The sequence below is a fragment of the Phyllobates terribilis genome, unplaced genomic scaffold, assembly GCF_046119375.1.
Source record: "Phyllobates terribilis strain yellow unplaced genomic scaffold, ASM4611937v1 Scaffold_13__5_contigs__length_258822181, whole genome shotgun sequence".
Taxonomy (NCBI): domain Eukaryota; kingdom Metazoa; phylum Chordata; class Amphibia; order Anura; family Dendrobatidae; genus Phyllobates; species Phyllobates terribilis.
In genome coordinates, this window is record NW_027362773.1 from 214,606,048 (window position 1) to 214,625,224 (window position 19,177).

Here is a 19,177-nt window from a genome sequence, read left to right on the forward strand (position 1 = left end):
TTTTCTGCTTCATTTCCGCAACGTGGGCACATAGCCTTATATTGTGAGAAGCTTGTGGGAGGAAATCCCAAATGTTTCACCCAAGTCATTCACTTTAAGGACAATGGTACCAAATACTAATGAAATGGATGGAAAGTTTTGACTTTGTTTTAAGCATTTTTATTACTTACTGCATTCTCGCTCTCTCATTATTCTGGCATTTGGCAAATATTACAAATGATGGTAATCCTAATTGACCTAAAACAGGAAAGGTTTATTCTGATTTCATGTCAGATATGGAGAGAAACATGCAGATACTGTATGTCTTTTTATATAGTGTATGGAAACTTCTGGTTTCAACTGTATATGAGATATTGAAATGTAATTGGTCATATTGTAATTTATTTTGAATGAAGTAAGTGAATTCCCACATTAATTTGACATTATATAATAATGTCTTTATATTTAAATAAATCTCAAGTGATTTCAACAATACAACAGGATGTTATTTTCTTATAATAAAAAAATTAAAATAAAAAATTCTATTGTGGTGTTAATTTTGTAATATTGATTTCTTTATCTGTGTCATTTATGTCTCAGTGTTTGAAAAAGGCCTTTTGCATAAGGCTGAAACGTTACATTGAATTTTGGGATTTCTTTATGAAATAAAGAATTGCATTATCATTCTGAATATTTGAGTGCCGAGTATCTATATATACACTGGCATGCCAGGCATGTCAATCTCCACAAGGAGAAAAATGACCCTTTAGATCCCAGTGAGAAGCCTCTCATACAGTCAAATCGGATCTCATGCTTTGTACTGACGAGGAGCAATACCCTGAAACACTGTGGCTGCAAATTGAGATTCTGGTTTGGCTTTTCTCCCAAGTCATGTGACAAGGCTCGTTAAAGGGTCGATATTGACTTTTAGGATTGCTACTTCCAATAGACTTGTCACTTATCTCACTTTTAGCAAATCAGAATATACCGTAGATCATATATAATAGAAATAATCATTATCCACTGTCTGTCTTTCCAAAAGTGATAATAGGAAGTGCAGCCATATCGGTTGTGGCCTTTGAATTAATTTCTCAGAAACAGACCGTGAACAGTCATTTTGTCAGGATGTTATATCAATGACTAAGTCATTAGTTTCCAAGAAGCTGCTTTAAAATTGACAAACTACTTCTTCCTATTTTTGCAGCGGTGCAATATTGCCATCTTATTAGAGAAGAGCAGTTAAAGAGAATGTGTTATCAAACAATAACCAATTGTTTAAATTACCTTTTTACATGAAATTTATTTTTTTTTTTTTACTTTTTTTTCACTATAGTAACCATCTAAACTAAAAAAACACACCCACAGATCCTGCAATTATCACCCTGGCCAAAATTTGTTTGATATTTCCTGTTGTATGCAGAAGATTTTTCAGCAGTTTTATTATCATCAGTGAAAATGACAATGAAAGATGACACCTCTATATAAAGCAGATAAAGTAGCCACCATTCACAATAAATGATAGTCACAGCTCACCTCCTCACCCTTCCTTCACAATGAGTCTATTCTTAGGACTAGTGGCCAGTGTGAAAATTGTAAGACTTCAGGATTGGTTTTTTTGATTGTGATGTTAAAAAGTGAAAATCTAAAAAAAATGACATTTAAAGTAAATTTTATGTAATCCCTTCTCACCATGGACAGTTTTAGTTTTTGCGCTTTTTCTTTGTTCCTCTCCTTCTTTCTCCCCTCTCGTGTGACATAGCTGTATGAGGGCTGGTTTTTTACCCTACAATATACTGGAAAACTGGAACAAAAATTCCAAGCGAAGTTAAATGGGATTAAGCACTTAAGAATGTATTTATTTTTTACTTTGCAGATAGTATACTGGCATATGCTTTGTACTTAAAGGGAATGTCTGCATTAGTTAATGTCTTTTTGTTAGAAGGGCCCCAATATGCTGACTAAAGGATGATCTGTTGCTGGCAATCTCAGCGATAAGCCATTTGTTGAAAAATCTGGCAACAAGCATTTAATTCTCCTGCACTGCCACCAAAGGAAACAGGAGGTACTGCACAGTATCCAGTGAAATCAATAAGCTGACTATGTAATGAATGAAGTACTGGGACCTTCAAAGTGGGAATGACTCCATGTAACTGCTCTCTAGTCTGCATAAAATGGGTTCAGGTTTACAACGGAGAATCCCCACTATTAACCTGTATAGTGCCCCAAGTATGTGCAAGTGGTTTCTAAACCAGACAACCTCATTAAGTCTCATAACACCTTTGTCAATAAACAGGTATTCTCAAATTACTAAGTTGCTTTAATTAGTTAAACAGCATGAAAATACGCAAGTTTGCAACTGACTTGCTTTTTCTATCTGCTGTCATTCTCCTGCAATGAGAGCTTTTATCTTACATAGTGTAAAGCTCATTTCCATGGAGTTCAGCCACTAGTAGACCTTGGTAGAGAGTGTGCAGTAGTCACATTCCAGGAGAAAAGTTAACTCCTAACATACCGTTATCTCTGTCCAGCCCATTCATTTCTATACATCAGTTAGCTGCTCCCTGCCTTCTCCCTTTAGGCTTTTGACGAGATGCTCTTATCCATCCTGAGCAGCTCAAGAGATCACTTATTAAAACTACTTTTAGGCATCAAACATTTCCTTTGTTCAAATAGAAAGAATATAGATCTACATATTTTAGAATGTGTATGAACTACATGTCTGAAATAAAAATAAATGATTCTAAATAATATATATGTATATATATATATATACACACACACACATATATATATATATATATATATATATATATATATATATACATACAGTACAGACCAAAAGTTTGGACACACCTTCTCATTTAAAGATTTTTCTGTATTTTCATGACTATGAAAATTGTACATTCACACTGAAGGCATCAAAACTATGAATTAACACAGGTGGAATTATATACTTAACACAAAAAATTTGGGAAACAACAAGTTAAGGTGGCCACACACAATAACTGAAAGTTGATTGCTGGTTCGGCCGTCCACTACCTCTCCCAACTCTCATACACAAGAAGGTTTGGCTTGGTTAAATGTTCATGTGTTTTCAAAGTGGAGAACTGTGAAAATCACTGCCAAACGGCTCTGGCAGCAGCTTATCACCTGAATAACAAAAGGGTCAGGCATTAAGGGTCAGGCAGTTTGAATTTTACCTCCTCTGACCTCATCTGTCAGGGAAGAGTCTGGATGTCCCCTTGGACTATTAGCTTAGTCTATTGTGTATGGAGGCTTAAAAGGGTTTTCCATTACTCAGACAACACCTTCTCAATCCATATGTGTGTCCCCCAGTAAAATAATAACACCTATACTCACCTCCAGTGCCAGCACTATTCCAGCGGTGTCTGCACTGGCTCTCCTGGGGATTGCATGTGTCATGGGTGTGTCAGAAGTGACAGACAGTCATCCTGCAGTTGGTTGCAGGAGATCTCTTCATTTGGCCTTACAGACAACTTCTTAGAATATGTATCTCTACGACCCAGCGGCTAGCTTCCTTCTGGCTAATTAACACCCTGGCCTGGATGTATAAATACCTGTTGTGAGCCAGAGGGAGGTGCCGGCGATATTCATTACCCCTTGTGAAGGCTTGAGCGAGCAAGAGCAGTACTTCTTCCTCTCCTGTGCTAGAGAACGTGTGCACATTTGTCTGGAGTCGACTAAAGCTAAGCGATTTTCCCTTGTTTGTCCCCCCTTGTTGTCTTTAGTGTTCAGTGGGGATCAACTAGTGCTCATCCTTTCTGTTCCCTAGCCTGAGCCTAATGGCAGGGAAAGACAGGCGGAGATACGCGTGCGGCGATTGGTGAAGAACCAATAAAGGGACATTATTGGAGACAGGGTGACACTAGATCAGCCTAGGAGTTCTCCACTCCCCACTTTCCCTAGTCTGGGTTCCCTTTCCCTTTTCCCTTTGTGTTGCACTTAGTCTTTCCCACACCTTACTTGACAGCATGACATTATATCTCATGATTCCTAGGGGCAATCAGCGCTGACTTTACTCTCCCCACCTTTAGCCAACTTGCATACATCCAGAGGAAGTGAGAGCTGTTGCTGCTCTTGCTTCCTCCGGATGTACAGGTATGTGCTATAACTGGAGGCAGGAAGAGTGAAGCCAGCGCTGATTGGCAGCAGGGATCACTTGACATAACAATGTCACGTGATCCCAAGGAGAGCCAATGCCGACACGGCTGGAACACTGGAGGGGAGTATAGGTGTTATTATTTTACTGAGGGCAAAAATATATTTATGGAGAAGGAGATGTCCGAGTAGTAGAAAACCCCTTTAACTGTTGGCTACTACTTTGATGGATGTGGACAGAAAGCTCTTTCTGAGTTAAGCAGTTCAATCTGACAAAGGTTTCCAATAGAGTTGGTGCGAGTCAATTCGCAGGACCCAGTCCATCAGCCACATCCATAATCTGTGACCGCTGCATCGGAGCCCTGAGAACCACCTCCTACATCCCGGCATTCACAGCTGTTCTACTGATTAGCCGGCCTGATGCAATGTCACATATGCATCATGCTGTAACCATAAAGATGCAGCTAATCAGAAGAGAAGCAGGGAATCTTGGAAGGTAGAAGGCAGGTCTTGAGGCTCCTGTCCAGCATCCAAAGATTACTGACGTGGCCGATGGACCAAGTGCTGCGAAACGAATCGCACCAACTATAGTTTTCAAATAAAACAACAATGTCTAAATGGCTAACCAATATTGCATTAAAGGATCTATCTACTTTATTTCTCCCCAAAACTGTGCCTCTCTAGTCCATGGGGTGTGTCTGGTATTGCAACTCAGTGCCCCATTGATTTGGTTAGGGATAAGCTACAATATCAGGCAGCGCTCACGGGTAGTGTGAAATGTGTATGGAGTGTGGTCTGTATCTATGCTATTCTCTTTGTTTGAATTTTTTTTTATACATTTGTAGGTAACTCAAATGGATCATAAACTCAATCTCATAACCGATATGATTCACCACCTGATAGCAAACCAACAAAGCGGTCAGTCTACAAACAGAACACCGCACCGGAGCAACTCTCTGAACGACGGGAGCAACCTCTCCAGTACTCTGCCTACCTACCAACAGTTACAGTGCCAAGACGAGACCAAGATAATGCATCTTGATGAACAAACACAAACTAGTTCTTCTACTGTCCTCAATGCAGATATTCATTATTTTAATGAATGCATTTATAAGCAGAAAGTAAAATGAATGATGAAATTAGACTGAGTATCGAGTAAGTGTGTAACACTGTAAAGGACGTCTTGTCTATTCTCTGTAGATCCTATCAGGGTTCATTGAAGGTTTCTTAGAGGAAGGGACATGGAACATATGTGTTGCTCCATGTAGAAACATGCAAGAAAGCATCTGATACATTGATGAATCCTTTCTCAGGAAAATTGTAGCTCATCGGCCTGTGGGATCGTAAATCGCTACGGGTCGTGCTGTAAAACTGGCAATACAACTGAACAATTACCCTGATTTTTTTTATTGTATTAAAATACACTTTTTACATTGATTTTCAATTGTTGGGGGGCCTAAAATGAAAATTCTTTTGAGAAAAATAGAAATAAATATTGTACTGTAGAAAATTACACTTCTTTTTTTTACAATGTATTTTTGGTAAAAATGGTATTAAAGAGTTAATTTTTCTTTATGATTTCTGATCACAATTTTTTTTTTCTGGAAAATTTTTTGACATCTGATCAAATATATTGTATTTTCTCAAAAATGTTGATATTTGCACATTGATTGGTTTAAAGCAGTGATGGCGAATCTTTTAGAGACCGAGTGCCCAAACTGCAATCCAAAACCCACTTATTTATCACCAAGTGCCAACACAGCAATTTATCCTAAATATTGAGGTTTTACTGATACAAACAACTGATACAAAGAGCAGGCGAGGGCAGCATAGAGCAGCCACAGACAGGAGCAGGGGTAAGAGACTGCAGAAATAAAGAATGTGCTCACCCCCATCCTGGTATATATGCTGGCCCTTCCCTCAATCCTGGTATATATGCTGGCCCTCCCCTCAATCCTGGTATATGTGCTGGCCCTCCCCTCAATCCTGGTATATATGCTGGCCCCCCCATCAATCCTGGTATATATGCTGGCCCTCCCCTCAATCCTGGTATATATGCTGGTCCTCCCCTCAATCCTGGTATATATGCTGGCCCTCCCCTCAATCCTGGTATATATGCTGGTCCTCCACTCAATACTGGTATATATGCTGGCCCTCCCCTCAATCCTGGTATATATGCTGGCCCTCCCCTCAATCCTGGCATATATGCTGGCCCTCCCCTCAATCCTGGTATATATGCTGGCCCTCCCCTCAATCCTGGTATATATGCTGGCCCTCCCCTCAATCCTGGTATATATGCTGGCCCTCCCCTCAATCCTGGCATATATGCTGGCCCTCCCCTCAATCCTGGTATATATGCTGGCCCTCCCATCAATCCTGGTATATATGCTGGCCCTCCTCTCAATCCTGGTATATATGCTGGCCCTCCCCTCAATCCTGGTACATATGCTGGCCCTCCCCTCAATCCTGGTATATATGCTGGCCCTCCCCTCAATCCTGGTATATATGATGGCCTTCCCCTCAATCCTGGTATATATGCTGGCCCTCCCCTCACTCCTGGTATATATGCTGGCCCTCCCCTCAATCCTGGTATATATGCTGGCCCTCCCCTCAATCCTGGTAGATATGCTGGCCCTCCCCTCAATCCTGGTATATATGCTCCCCCCCTCAATCCTGGTATATATGCTGGCCCTCCCCTCAATCCTGGTATATATGCTGGCCCTCCCCTCAATCCTGGTATAAATGCTGGCCCTCCCCTCAATCCTGGTATATATGCTGGCCCTCCCCTCAATCCTGGTATATATGCTGGCCCTCCCCTCAATCCTGGTATAAATGCTGGCCCTCCCCTCAACCCTGGTATATATGCTGGCCCTCCCCTCAATCCTGGTATATATGCTGGCCCTCCTCTCAATCCTGGTATATATGCTGGCCCTCCCCTCAATCCTGGTATACATGCTGGCCCTCCCCTCAATCCTGGTATATATGCTGGCCTTCCCCTCAATCCTGGTATAAATGCTGGCCCTCCCCTCAATCCTGGTATATATGCTGGCCCTCCCCTCAATCCTGGTATATATGCTGGCCCTCCCCTCAATCCTGGTATATATGCTGGCCTTCCCCTCAATCCTGGTATACATGCTGGCCTTCCCCTCAATCCTGGTATATATGCTGGCCCTCCCCTCAATCCTGGTATATATGCTGGCCCTCCCCTCAATCCTGGTATAAATGCTGGCCCTCCCCTCAACCCTGGTATATATGCTGGCCCTCCCCTCAATCCTGGTATATATGCTGGCCCTCCCCTCAATCCTGGTATATATGCTGGCCCTCCCCTCAATCCTGGTATATATGCTGGCCCTCCCCTCAATCCTGGTATATATGCTGGCCCTCCCCTCAATCCTGGTATATATGCTGACCCTCCCCTCAATCCTGGTATATATGCTGGCCCTCCCCTCAATCCTGGTATATATGCTGGCCCTCCCCTCAATCCTGGTATAAATGCTGGCCCTCCCCTCAACCCTGGTATATATGCTGGCCCTCCCCTCAATCCTGGTATATATGCTGGCCCTCCCCTCAATCCTGGTATATATGCTGGCCCTCCCCTCAATCCTGGTATATATGCTGGCCCTCCCCTCAATCCTGGTATATATGCTGGCCCTCCCCTCAATCCTGGTATATATGCTGACCCTCCCCTCAATCCTGGTATACATGCTCCCTCCCCGCCACTGTGCATCGCATATTAAAAAAAACAAACACATAATAAACCCTCCTCCTCACCTTCCTTCTTCTCCCGCGCAGCGTCCTCTCCTGTAGTCGGCACATCTAGCTGAAGTGTATTGCAGCGCACGTACTAGCCAGGCCCGTCCGCGCTGCAGTACACGCTGCCCGCCAATCAGAGGCAAGCGGCCGCTGGCCTCTGATTGGCCAGCCGAAGTCATGCTGGCCTCTGATTGGCCGGCAGCTGCTTCTGATTGTCCGGAAGCCGCTAGCCTCTGATTGTCCGGCCGAATTCATGCTGGCCCCTGATTGGACGGCAGCCGCTGGCCTCTGTTGGCCGGCCGACGTCATGCTGGCCTCTGATTGACCGGAAGCCGCTTGCCTCTGATTGACCGGCCGACGTCATGCTGTCCTCTGATTGGCTGACAGACGCTGGTCTCTGATTGACCGGCCGACGTCATGCTGGCCTCTGATTGACCGGAAGCCGCTGGCCTCTGATTGACCGGCCGACGTCATGCTGGCCTCTGATTGGCCGACAGACGCTGGTCTCTGATTGACCGGCCGACGTCATGCTGGCCTCTGATTGACCGGAAGCCGCTGGCCTCTGATTGACCGGCCGACGTCATGCTGGCCTCTGATTGGCCGACAGACGCTGGTCTCTGATTGACCGGCCGACGTCATGCTGGCCTCTGATTGACCGGAAGCCGCTGGCCTCTGATTGACCGGCCGACGTCATGCTGGCCTCTGATTGGCCGGAAGCCGCAGGCCTCTGATTGTCCGGCCGAATTCATGCTGGCCTCTGATTGGCCGGAAGCCTCTGGCCTCTGATTGGCCGGCAGCGTGTATTGCAGCGCTCGGGCCTGGCTAGTTCGTGCGCTGCAATACACTTCAGCTCGATGTGTTTCCGTCCGAGAGAGATCGCACATCTAGCTGCAGTAGCGGAGCTGGTGCCGGCACTCGGCGGCTCAGAGTTCTCCCCGCCGGCCCGATCCAGTAGCGCTAGTGCTGCGGCCATGGTGCCCCCCAGGAGGGCTCTGCTGCCCCCTCTGCACGCTGCCATAGGTTCCCAGCACTGGTGTAAAGCTTTTCTTCTTTTACAGCTAACGACCCAAAATTGGGGATTTTCTGAAAAAAAATAAAATGGCCAGTCTGCATTATATATGGTGGAAGTGAGAATGTATCATCCGGATAAGGGGGTGGTCTTCACAGAGGGGTCTATGGAGAGATGTCACTTTATAAGGAGCACATAGCATGGAATACCGGGGGGAAGCCTTCTGGCTCCTTATGTTGCTCCAGTCCGGAATGCTCCACTATGGTCCATCCTTCTATAGTTCTTCTCTTACACTTTCTGCTGGTCGGTATATGGACGTATTCGCTCTATGCTGACAGACGCTCCCTTAGTATAGCCCATGTAATGCACGGCACCACAATGTTGTAGGTTCTGACTACTGTGTAAGAAAACACCCACCCAGAGACCGGCCATAATCTTATAGTCTGGGTGGGAATACGCTGTAGGTAGAGCTACACTTTTGTTGTGGAAATTTTGGTCATTTTATTTACCTTTTTGCATTTACCCGAATGAGGCTTGTGAGAAATCCTTAAATATGCTGCAGATTTCTCCTGTATGATGCTGACCAATCATAAGCAAGCAGCAACACTCAAAGAAAAAGAAGAACACGCCCCCACCATAGCTCAAAGCGGGTTTCTTAGGGTATAAAGCTACGTTCTCACAATGAGTTTTTAGTGAGTTTTTACGCTGCATATTTTAGAAATAATGCAAGTAACCTATCTTAATGGGTGCAGAAATTCTGCAACATCAAAAACTCACCAAAAGCTCAACGTGGGAACGTAGCCTAAGATGTATAATGATGGAGAGTCCTGATCTCCTGGTCTAACCTTCTGCATGATTAGAAAGCAGAGATAACAGCTCTAAGACAAGGAAGGAGCCGCACAGCTGAGTTTCTCTGTGTCACATTACAAACCCTTTTATTGACTCTCCTGATTATGGAGTGTGCCAGTATCACACTTATGTCTTCTGTGCTCAAGCAACTTGTATTCTCTCTGCAGTGATATTAGCCTGTTATTACACCTCACACAGGAGCAGTGTGTTCTGGGTTACTTCTATGGTGAAATGTAATGACAGTCTGCTCTAATCTCACTGCAGAATGAGTACAAGTTGAGCACAACGGATCTAAGTGTGATACTGACGCTGTGCTCTCATTTCTGGACAGGCAGTTTGGGATAGGCGCAGAACAGCAGAGGTGAGAGTGCCATAAGAGGAGGAAAGCTGTTAGAAAGGTTTGTTATGTTGCACAACTAAACTCTCTTGTGCTGCCCCTTCACCCACAGAGACCTTAACTGAAAGGTATTAGTGAGTTGTGTGCTCTAATCATGCAGGAGGTTAGCCCAGGAGACCAGGTCTGTATCCTTACATCTCAGACACTGAGAAATCTGCTCTAAGCTATGGTGGGGATGTGATCATCTTTCTTTTCAGTGTTGTCGTCTGCTTATAATTGGTCAGCATCATGCAGGGAGAAGAATTTCGCACCCCCAGTGAAAACTCTGATAACATCTACTTGGACTTAATTTTTTTAACTCATTAGGCGCCAAATACTTTCATTGCTAATATCTCCGCAAATGAAAGATAAAATAGAAAAAAAAACATGAAAAATTTGGTGACAGGTCCTCTTTAGGATAAGACAACCCCTTTAAATGTAAGAATTGAATTTTAGTCCAAAAAATGTATGCAACAAAAATGCCACATGTGATTTGATCCAAAAACATGCTGCATTTCAGGATGAGAGAAGCAAGTATTTGCAAAAAAAAGTTAAAAGGGGTGTTCACTGTTATGATATTGATCACTTATACTTAGGATGGACCACCAAGATCAGATTGGTAGAGTTCCAACACTCTGCCACCCCATTGATTCCATGCTGGAGCTGGTAACAGCTGATTGGTGGTGTTAGGATTTGGACACCTATCAATCTGATACTACTGACTTATATTGATGCCTTCTCCTAATTGATAATTGGTAGCATACCCCTTTAAAACAATACGTAGTTTTTATTTAGTTGTAAGATGAAAGTGACTCTGCACATTAAGGCGTGTCATGGTCTGAGCACAAAATGATTCTAAGATTAGTTGCTGGCCTCTTGACCCGAACTTAAGAGCTTAAGGCCATGTTCATACATTCAGTAATTTGGTCAGTATTTTACCTCAGTATTAGGAAGCCAAAACCAGGAGTGGAACAATTAGAGGAAAAGTATAATAGAAACACGTCACTGATGAAACTTACTGAACGTGTGAAGGTGGCCTAATAGAGACGCTGTGGAGAAGGACAGAAGCGCACACAAAATAGGGCAATAGCGTCTGATAAGGGGTCGGGATAATTGATGGCAGCGCTCACCTAGAGGTGTTGTGTGCAGTCACCACAGCTATAATGGTGTAGAAAGCCGCTGCTGCCCTGTGGCTGGAGGAAAGGTTCTTCAAGAGGTGGAATGGCAAAAATGGAAGCTGGCACATTTAGGTGGGCCGTGCTGCGGGAGTGAAGAGCTTGTTTTTTTTATACCTTGAGAAAGGCCCTGGTCCATTGCAGAAACGCATTGATATTAATAAAAAACGTTTGGGAATCCCAAGGCTCTTCATTCCCACAGTGCAGCCCACCTAAACGTGCCAGCTTCCATTTCTGCCAATGTGGCCTAATAGACGTATATGAGGCTGTCAAAGATCGGGGCAGGAGACTCGCAAACAGCTTGTGCATCACGATCTATGACACACAGATGTGTGAATACGCCATTACTCTCATATAAGATTACCTGCATCAAGTTTCAAAGGAGCAATTGTAACCCTCTTTCAGTTATTTAAAGGCATTTTCCCACAAACAAAATTCATTTTAATCAATAGATCTTGGAATAATAATAAGTTCCACAATTGGATGTGTTTAAATAAAATGTTCCTGTGCTGAGATAATCTTAGAAATATGCCCCTGCTGTGTACTGTGTAATGTCTGACCGTACAGGAACATGGTCTGAACATACCTCATCTCCTGGACGGGGAGGATGCAAGAGAGTATACAGACATTACAGCAGGGGATCACAGCCGATTCTTTATGTGAGGTAAAACAAGTTTTTAAACAGGCAGGGAAATGTTTTACCTCACAGAATCAGCTGCCATCCTGTGGTGTCCTGTCTGTATACTCTTTTGCTTCCTCCCATGGCCAGCTGTGTTCATGGGAGGTCCATTATGCATTCATTTGCTTTTCATGGCAAAAAAGGTGCAGCATGCAGCGCTATTCCTTACCATCCAAACAATGCAGACCTCGAAGACCACTCAGCGGCTTGTGTCAATGGGATCCAGGGATGCCATATGGCAATGGATCCGCAGGGATCCAGCATTGAATTTTATTTCCCCTAATAACTGACTTAATGATGCCCCTTCAAACACATCAGATGACTGTATGATGCCAAGAATACAAATAAAGTAAAGAGCATAATTGCTGTCCAGACACTGAACAAGCAGGCTATGCAGTAAAATTAAGAATGATCAATGTAGATGTGGAAGAGAATAAGGTATAACTCAGGGCCAGTGCAAGACAAGCAATTCTATCTAGTAACAAAGTTGCTCAATTTATTATGTAGATTATAAATGGATGTAATATAAAATTGTTTTGCGGATGAATCGCTGCTCTGAGTGTTAGGTTTTCAAAGTGGTAAAAGGGTTTATCTGCCAGTAATGATATTTACCTGGGGACATCCACCTATTGGAGACAGGCCATTAAAACTGGCCAAACTTTCTCCTTACTTTCTTGGCCACTGAGGGGCTTTTTGGACTGCAAATGGTTGATAAGTGTTGGTAAGAGTTTTTGAAGTATATATGTCATAAGTGTCTATGGTTGGACAACCCCTTTAAAGAAAAACATTGGTCAACAATTTTAGGAATTGTAAGGAAGGTTAGAAGATGTTTGGCTACGGTAACAGTCTGGTGGTTTCACATTTTATATAATTTAGGCTTTGCATGTGTTAGTTCACTATATCGCACCTCTGATCTCTCTATTGGACCATGTAAAACATAAAAAACCTATTGACAGGAGAAAGGATCTGCAGGATCGGTGATGGTAGTTACTGGGAACCCCACCAATCACTAGAGTGGGGATCCCTATCCTCTCTTATGGAGGAAATAGTATGGAGCCGTTGCCAGGCATGCTCACTGCCACACTCCATTCAGTGTCTATGGGACTGATGGGGACAGCCGAGAACATCAGCAGCCGCGTATATATATATATATATATATACGCGGCTGCTGATGTATATACAGTACAGACCAAAAGTTTGGACACACCTTCTCATTTAAAGATTTTTCTGTATTTTCATGACTATGACAATTGTACATTCACACTGAAGGCATCAAAACTATGAATTAACACATGGAATTATATACTTAACAAAAAAGTGGGAAACAACTGAAATTATGTCTTATATTATAGGTTTTTCATAGTAACCACCTTTTGCTTTGATGACTGCTTTGCACACTCTTGGCATTCTCTTGATGAGCTTCAAGAGGTAGTTACCGGAAATGGTTTTCACTTCACAGGTGTGCCCTGTCAGGTTTAGTAAGTGGGATTTCTTGCCTTATAAATGGGGTTGGGACCATCAGTTGTGTTGTGCAGAAGTCTGGTGGATATGACGCGCCCCTGGGCCTGTGTCGCGCTGCGTTGCGCACGCGGGAGCTTACCCGGAGCCGGATCTGTTGAGGGTTGTAGTCTCGTGGCGGTGACCCGGTCCGTGCCCAGGGAGTCAAACTGAGCGGCGATGTATCAGCGGTAGATGTTGGACGACTACGCCACCCGTTGAGTACAGCTAAGGAGCTGCTGCTGCAGGGCAGACCGCTGAGGCCGGTGGTAGGATTGTGCAGCGTGATAGTATAACCCCCAACGGGAGGGGTATGGCCTCAGGGCAGCCAACGTGGATGATGGGGGTAGCAGGAACCACTCGGAGACGGTACGGTGTAGTTCAGGGTCTTTACTGGTGACAAAGATAGACCCTCCCGGAGTACTGGCTAGCGATTGGGGCCTGGTCAGTCCTTGAGCAGATGGGATCTCCCTTGGCCAGGCGGAGTTGTAGGCCTCCCAAACTAACTGTACTCTTCTGGCTACCTTGCTAGAGGCGGGTATAAGTAGCCCACGTCCCTCAGTGTACCGTGTGGTGCTCACCCGTATGGCCGGTGACTCGGGGCCTTGGGGTTTCTTGGCCAGAGGACCTGGAATCCCCTGCCTGACGGATTCTGCTGCTGGGTAGGAGTTAGTCCCCACAGCCTCGGACTCCGGGTCCGGTAAGAAATCTTCTCAGTCAGGGCGAGCTCTGCAGCTGCCAGCCCCTGACTCCTTGTAACACTGCTCCCACAGAGCTCCTGATGTTCTGTTCCTATATTTGCTTCTTTTCTCTGTCTCTACTTCTTCTCTACTCACTAACCCTGCCTCAGCCCTAGGTTTATATAGGGGAAGTTCTTCCCCTCCCAGGACTGGGCAGGAGGTGTGGCATGCATAGGATCCCTGACCAAGAGACCTCCCACCTGCTCTCAGACGTAATATCTCTATCACTGTGGCAACCAGACCCCTGGGGTGTCACATTCCCCCCTAGTGAAATTTAGTACTCCGGGACTAAACATATTTTTAGAAAAACATAACAAGGTATAAACAAAAACAGTACAATAAAGAAAGACATTAGGATGGTCACGGCATGTCTGCAACCGGGTGCAGTCTTTGAAGAAAACAAAGGTGTCCATTTCACCAAAACAGGGAGACGTAACCAGGTAGGGGTCTGTCCTGCCCCGAGTCTTTAACAGTCTTTTAGTCCATCCTGGGTTACGCTCCAACTAATTGTACAAGGATTCCCAGTAAATCCACCAAGGACTCCTAAAAATAACTAGAAACACATAATTATTTACAAGTAACAGACAGGTGACCACAAATAAAACAATTTAAACACTTCAAATCCTCCAACGTGCGGGTATCAAAGGTGTCCCTCAGCCGGGTTAGTATCCCTGCGACAGTCCTCCCCCCAGGTGGCCAGGACTTTACCTCCCTTCGGGCTGCCCCAGTTAATTGGGCCACCAGGATGCTCACTTTTTGCTCTTCTGTGAGGGGGTACACCTGGAAGAGGCTATCCAGCTTTTCTCTAAAGTCATGCAGGGTATGTGACTCCCCTGAGTACGGGGGTAGCCAGTCCGCTCCCGGGATATAGGGCATGGTGAAAGGCATGACTGCAGCAGCGGTGGCGCTGGTGGGGGTTGAGGCAGTGAAGCTCTCCTCCGTATCCGACATCCTCCTCCCCCCTAGTGGACCGTGGCCTACCTTGCGATGATCCTCTTCCGTAGGCCGCGGCTCCGCAGTAGATCGTCAGGGTTGAGGACCTTCCGTCGCGCTCCTGTGACGTCGGCGTCTGCTGGGCTCCTTCCAGGACCTTACGCGACGTCCGGACGTGAGGCGGGGCTTCAGTTCTCGCGCGCTTTCGGAGTCCACGCCCCTCTTCTTCCCGCGCGACGTCTTCAAGATGGCGTCCAACGGCGGGAAAACTCCACAGAAGGCGGGAAGAAGGCTGGAAATGGCACCGGATGGCGGGAATCTTCACCGATGGCGGGAAGAAGGCTGAAGATGGCGCCGGATGGCGGGAATCTTCACCACAGGTAAGTTTGAACAGTCTTTTTCAGGCACGCAGTACCCGGTGGTTGCGGGCACGAGATCCTGCCGACTACGCCAAAAGTTGACGCGCCCCTGGGCCTGTGTCGCGCTTCGTTGCGCACGCGGGAGCTTACCCGGAGCCGGATCTGTTGAGGGTTGTAGTCTCGTGGCGGTGACCCGGTCCGTGCCCAGGGAGTCAAACTGAGCGGCGATGTATCAGCGGTAGATGTTGGACGACTACGCCACCCGTTGAGTACAGCTAAGGAGCTGCTGCTGCAGGGCAGACCGCTGAGGCCGGTGGTAGGATTGTGCAGCGTGATAGTATAACCCCCAATGGTTATACTACAGCCGACGTGGATGATGGGGGTAGCAGGAACCACTCGGAGACGGTACGGTGTAGTTCAGGGTCTTTACTGGTGACAAAGATAGACCCTCCCGGAGTACTGGCTAGCGATTGGGGCCTGGTCAGTCCTTGAGCAGATGGGATCTCCCCTGGCCAGGCGGAGTTGTAGGCCTCCCAAACTAACTGTACTCTTCTGGCTACCTTGCTAGAGGCGGGTATAAGTAGCCCACGTCCCTCAGTGTACCGTGTGGTGCTCACCCGTATGGCCGGTGACTCGGGGCCTTTGGGTTTCTTGGCCAGAGGACCTGGAATCCCCTGCCTGACGGATTCTGCTGCTGGGTAGGAGTTAGTCCCCACAGCCTCGGACTCCGGGTCCGGTAAGAAATCTTCTCAGTCAGGGCGAGCTCTGCAGCTGCCAGCCCCTGACTCCTTGTAACACTGCTCCCACAGAGCTCCTGATGTTCTGTTCCTATATTTGCTTCTTTTCTCTGTCTCTACTTCTTCTCTACTCACTAACCCTGCCTCAGCCCTAGGTTTATATAGGGGAAGTTCTTCCCCTCCCAGGACTGGGCAGGAGGTGTGGCATGCATAGGATCCCTGACCAAGAGACCTCCCACCTGCTCTCAGACGTAATATCTCTATCACTGTGGCAACCAGACCCCTGGGGTGTCACAGATACACAGCTGATAGTCCTACTGAATAGACTGTTAGAATTTGTATTATGGCAAGAAAAAAGCAGCTAAGTAAAGAAAAACGAGTGGCCATCATTACTTTAAGAAATGAAGGTCAGTCAGTTTGAAAAATTGGGAAAACTTTGAAAGTGTTCCCAAGTGCAGTTGCAAAAACCATCAAGTGCTACAAAGAAACTGGCTCACATGAGGATCGCCCCAGGAAAGGAAGACCAAGAGTCACCTCTGCTTCTGAGGATAAGTTTATCCGAGTCACCAGCCACAGAAATTGCAGGTTAACAGCAGCTCAGATTAGAGATTAGATCAATGCCACACAGAGTTCTAGCAGCAGACACATCTCTACAACAACTGTTAAGAGGAGACTTTGTGCAGCAGGCCTTCATGGTAAAATAGCTGCTAGGAAACCACTGCTAAGGACAGGCAACAAGCAGAAGAGACTTGTTTGGGCTAAAGAACACAAGGAATGGACATTAGACCAGTGGAAATCTGTGCTTTGGTCTGATGAGTCTAAATTTGAGATCTTTGGTTCCAACCACCGTGTCTTTATGCGACGCAGAAAAGGTGAATTTATGGACTCTACATGCCTGGTTACCACCGTGAAGCATGGAGGAGGAGGTATGATGGTATGGGGGTGCTTTGCTGGTGACACTGTTGGGGATTTATTCGAAATTGAAGGCATACTGAACCAGCATGGCTTCATTAGGAGAATATTTCTGTGTGAGCACATATAAAGGAGCAGGTGAGATTAGGGTCCCAGCACTATACACTCGCTCTCTTTCTTATTTGTGAGGTATGTACAAGGACAATTCTTCACTGATAAAGCCATGTACAATAGTTTAGTTATTATATTCTGTAACGTTCATTAACTTGTAAATAACCTGCAGTCTATAATGAGCCGTGTTAATAATATGATCCCACCAATAGTGACAATAAACTGTGTTGGTATAGTACTTTTTTTTTTCATCACTAGATGGCAGTGCAGCAGTGTAAATGTGTGAGAGAATGGGATGATGGCGCCATTATTGATCACTGGCGGCATTTTCTCTGTATTGGGTAAACTGGAGATAAACTGCTCTTGTCAGCAGATAGAATATTTCAGACTTTTGCCATATTGATTAATTTGCACATAATTTTCCTGTTTACAGTTTAGGCACCTGGATGGTGGAGGTCTCCATTACACATGTGGACATCTCCGAATTCCAGGACTTAAACATCATATATATCTTGTTTTTTCACTTCAAAGTCCATTATTATCTGTAAATAAGCCGGAGCCTTCACAATTTTACTTACTTAATAATAATCTATTAATCTTGAATAAATGCTCCAGATCCTGGATTTTACAATTTGGCTATTATGTTCCATTATGTAAAATCAGGAGCTGACCTTCTTTATTGGTAAATCACGATGTAATTCAGGTTAATGATTCTTATGATTTTGCTAATAAAAACACTATTGCATTGTACACGTGTCGTTGTGTGATTGATCTAGATCCCAGCAGCCTCAATTGTCCGCTATTATTGAGAAGTCTTGGCTGCTAGATATGGCAGTGTCATCAATCTCAAGAAGCCTTTTATTCTCACATACATGATAGAATCCAATAGTAAACATCAGCATATCCCTTCCAGGAGCGGAACGACATCGGTCACAGAGGGTGCGACCGGGCCCGTGCAGGAGGGGGGTCGGCCGCCACCAGCACCTATTTCAGTTAGAGGTGCATGCAAGGACACACATTCAGCTGAAATGTATTGAGACGCAGAGACCATCTGTGTCCCTGCACCGCAATACACCATGCCAGCCAATCAGAGGCCGGCTGTTGACGTTGGTGTGCCAGTCACAGGCGGCCCATGACCGTGACGTAATGCACCATGCCAGCAAGACGAAGTTAGATGCCAGTTCCTTCAAGTGCTATAGAAGAATACGCTGTGAGTTGTGGGAGTGGAGGAAGGGAAGAAGAATAATTTATTTATTTTTAAATGTATTGGAGAAGAACAGGAAACATTATTAATGGAAGGGGCACAGGATGGGGGGCATTATACCAGGAAGGGTACAATAAGAAAGCACAGCAACACACTGCAAGGGACAATACATATGCTGACACTGAGAACATAAGAGCTAAACTGCATTATTGCTAAATAAAATGTACTTACAAAAAATGAAGGCTCTTAGCGCACAAATTGGCCAATTCATGTATGCCCATCAACCACGACAAGGTAGCCTCCACATGATGGGTAACTAACCTCTTAAACATGCCTCTCTTGGGCTATAAGCCTACAATATAAATGGGCAAACATGCCTCTCTTGGGATAGAAACCTACAAATTTAAGTGGGCAGGTAGAAACCAACACTAATTAAAAGCACCCGTGGGCTGATGGGTGCTTATACCAGGAAGGGTCCCAGGATGGAGTGCATTATACCAGGAAGGGTCCCAGGATGGGGAACATTATACCAGGAAAGGGCTCAGGATGGGGGACATTATACCAGGAATATGCTCATGATGGGGGACATTATACCAGGAATGTGCTCAGAATGGGGTACATTATACCAGGAATGTGCTGAGAATTGGGTACATTATTCCAGGAAGATGCCCAGGATGGAGTGCATTATACCAGGAAGGTGCTCATGATGTAGTGCATTATACCAGGAAGGTGCTCAGGATGGGGA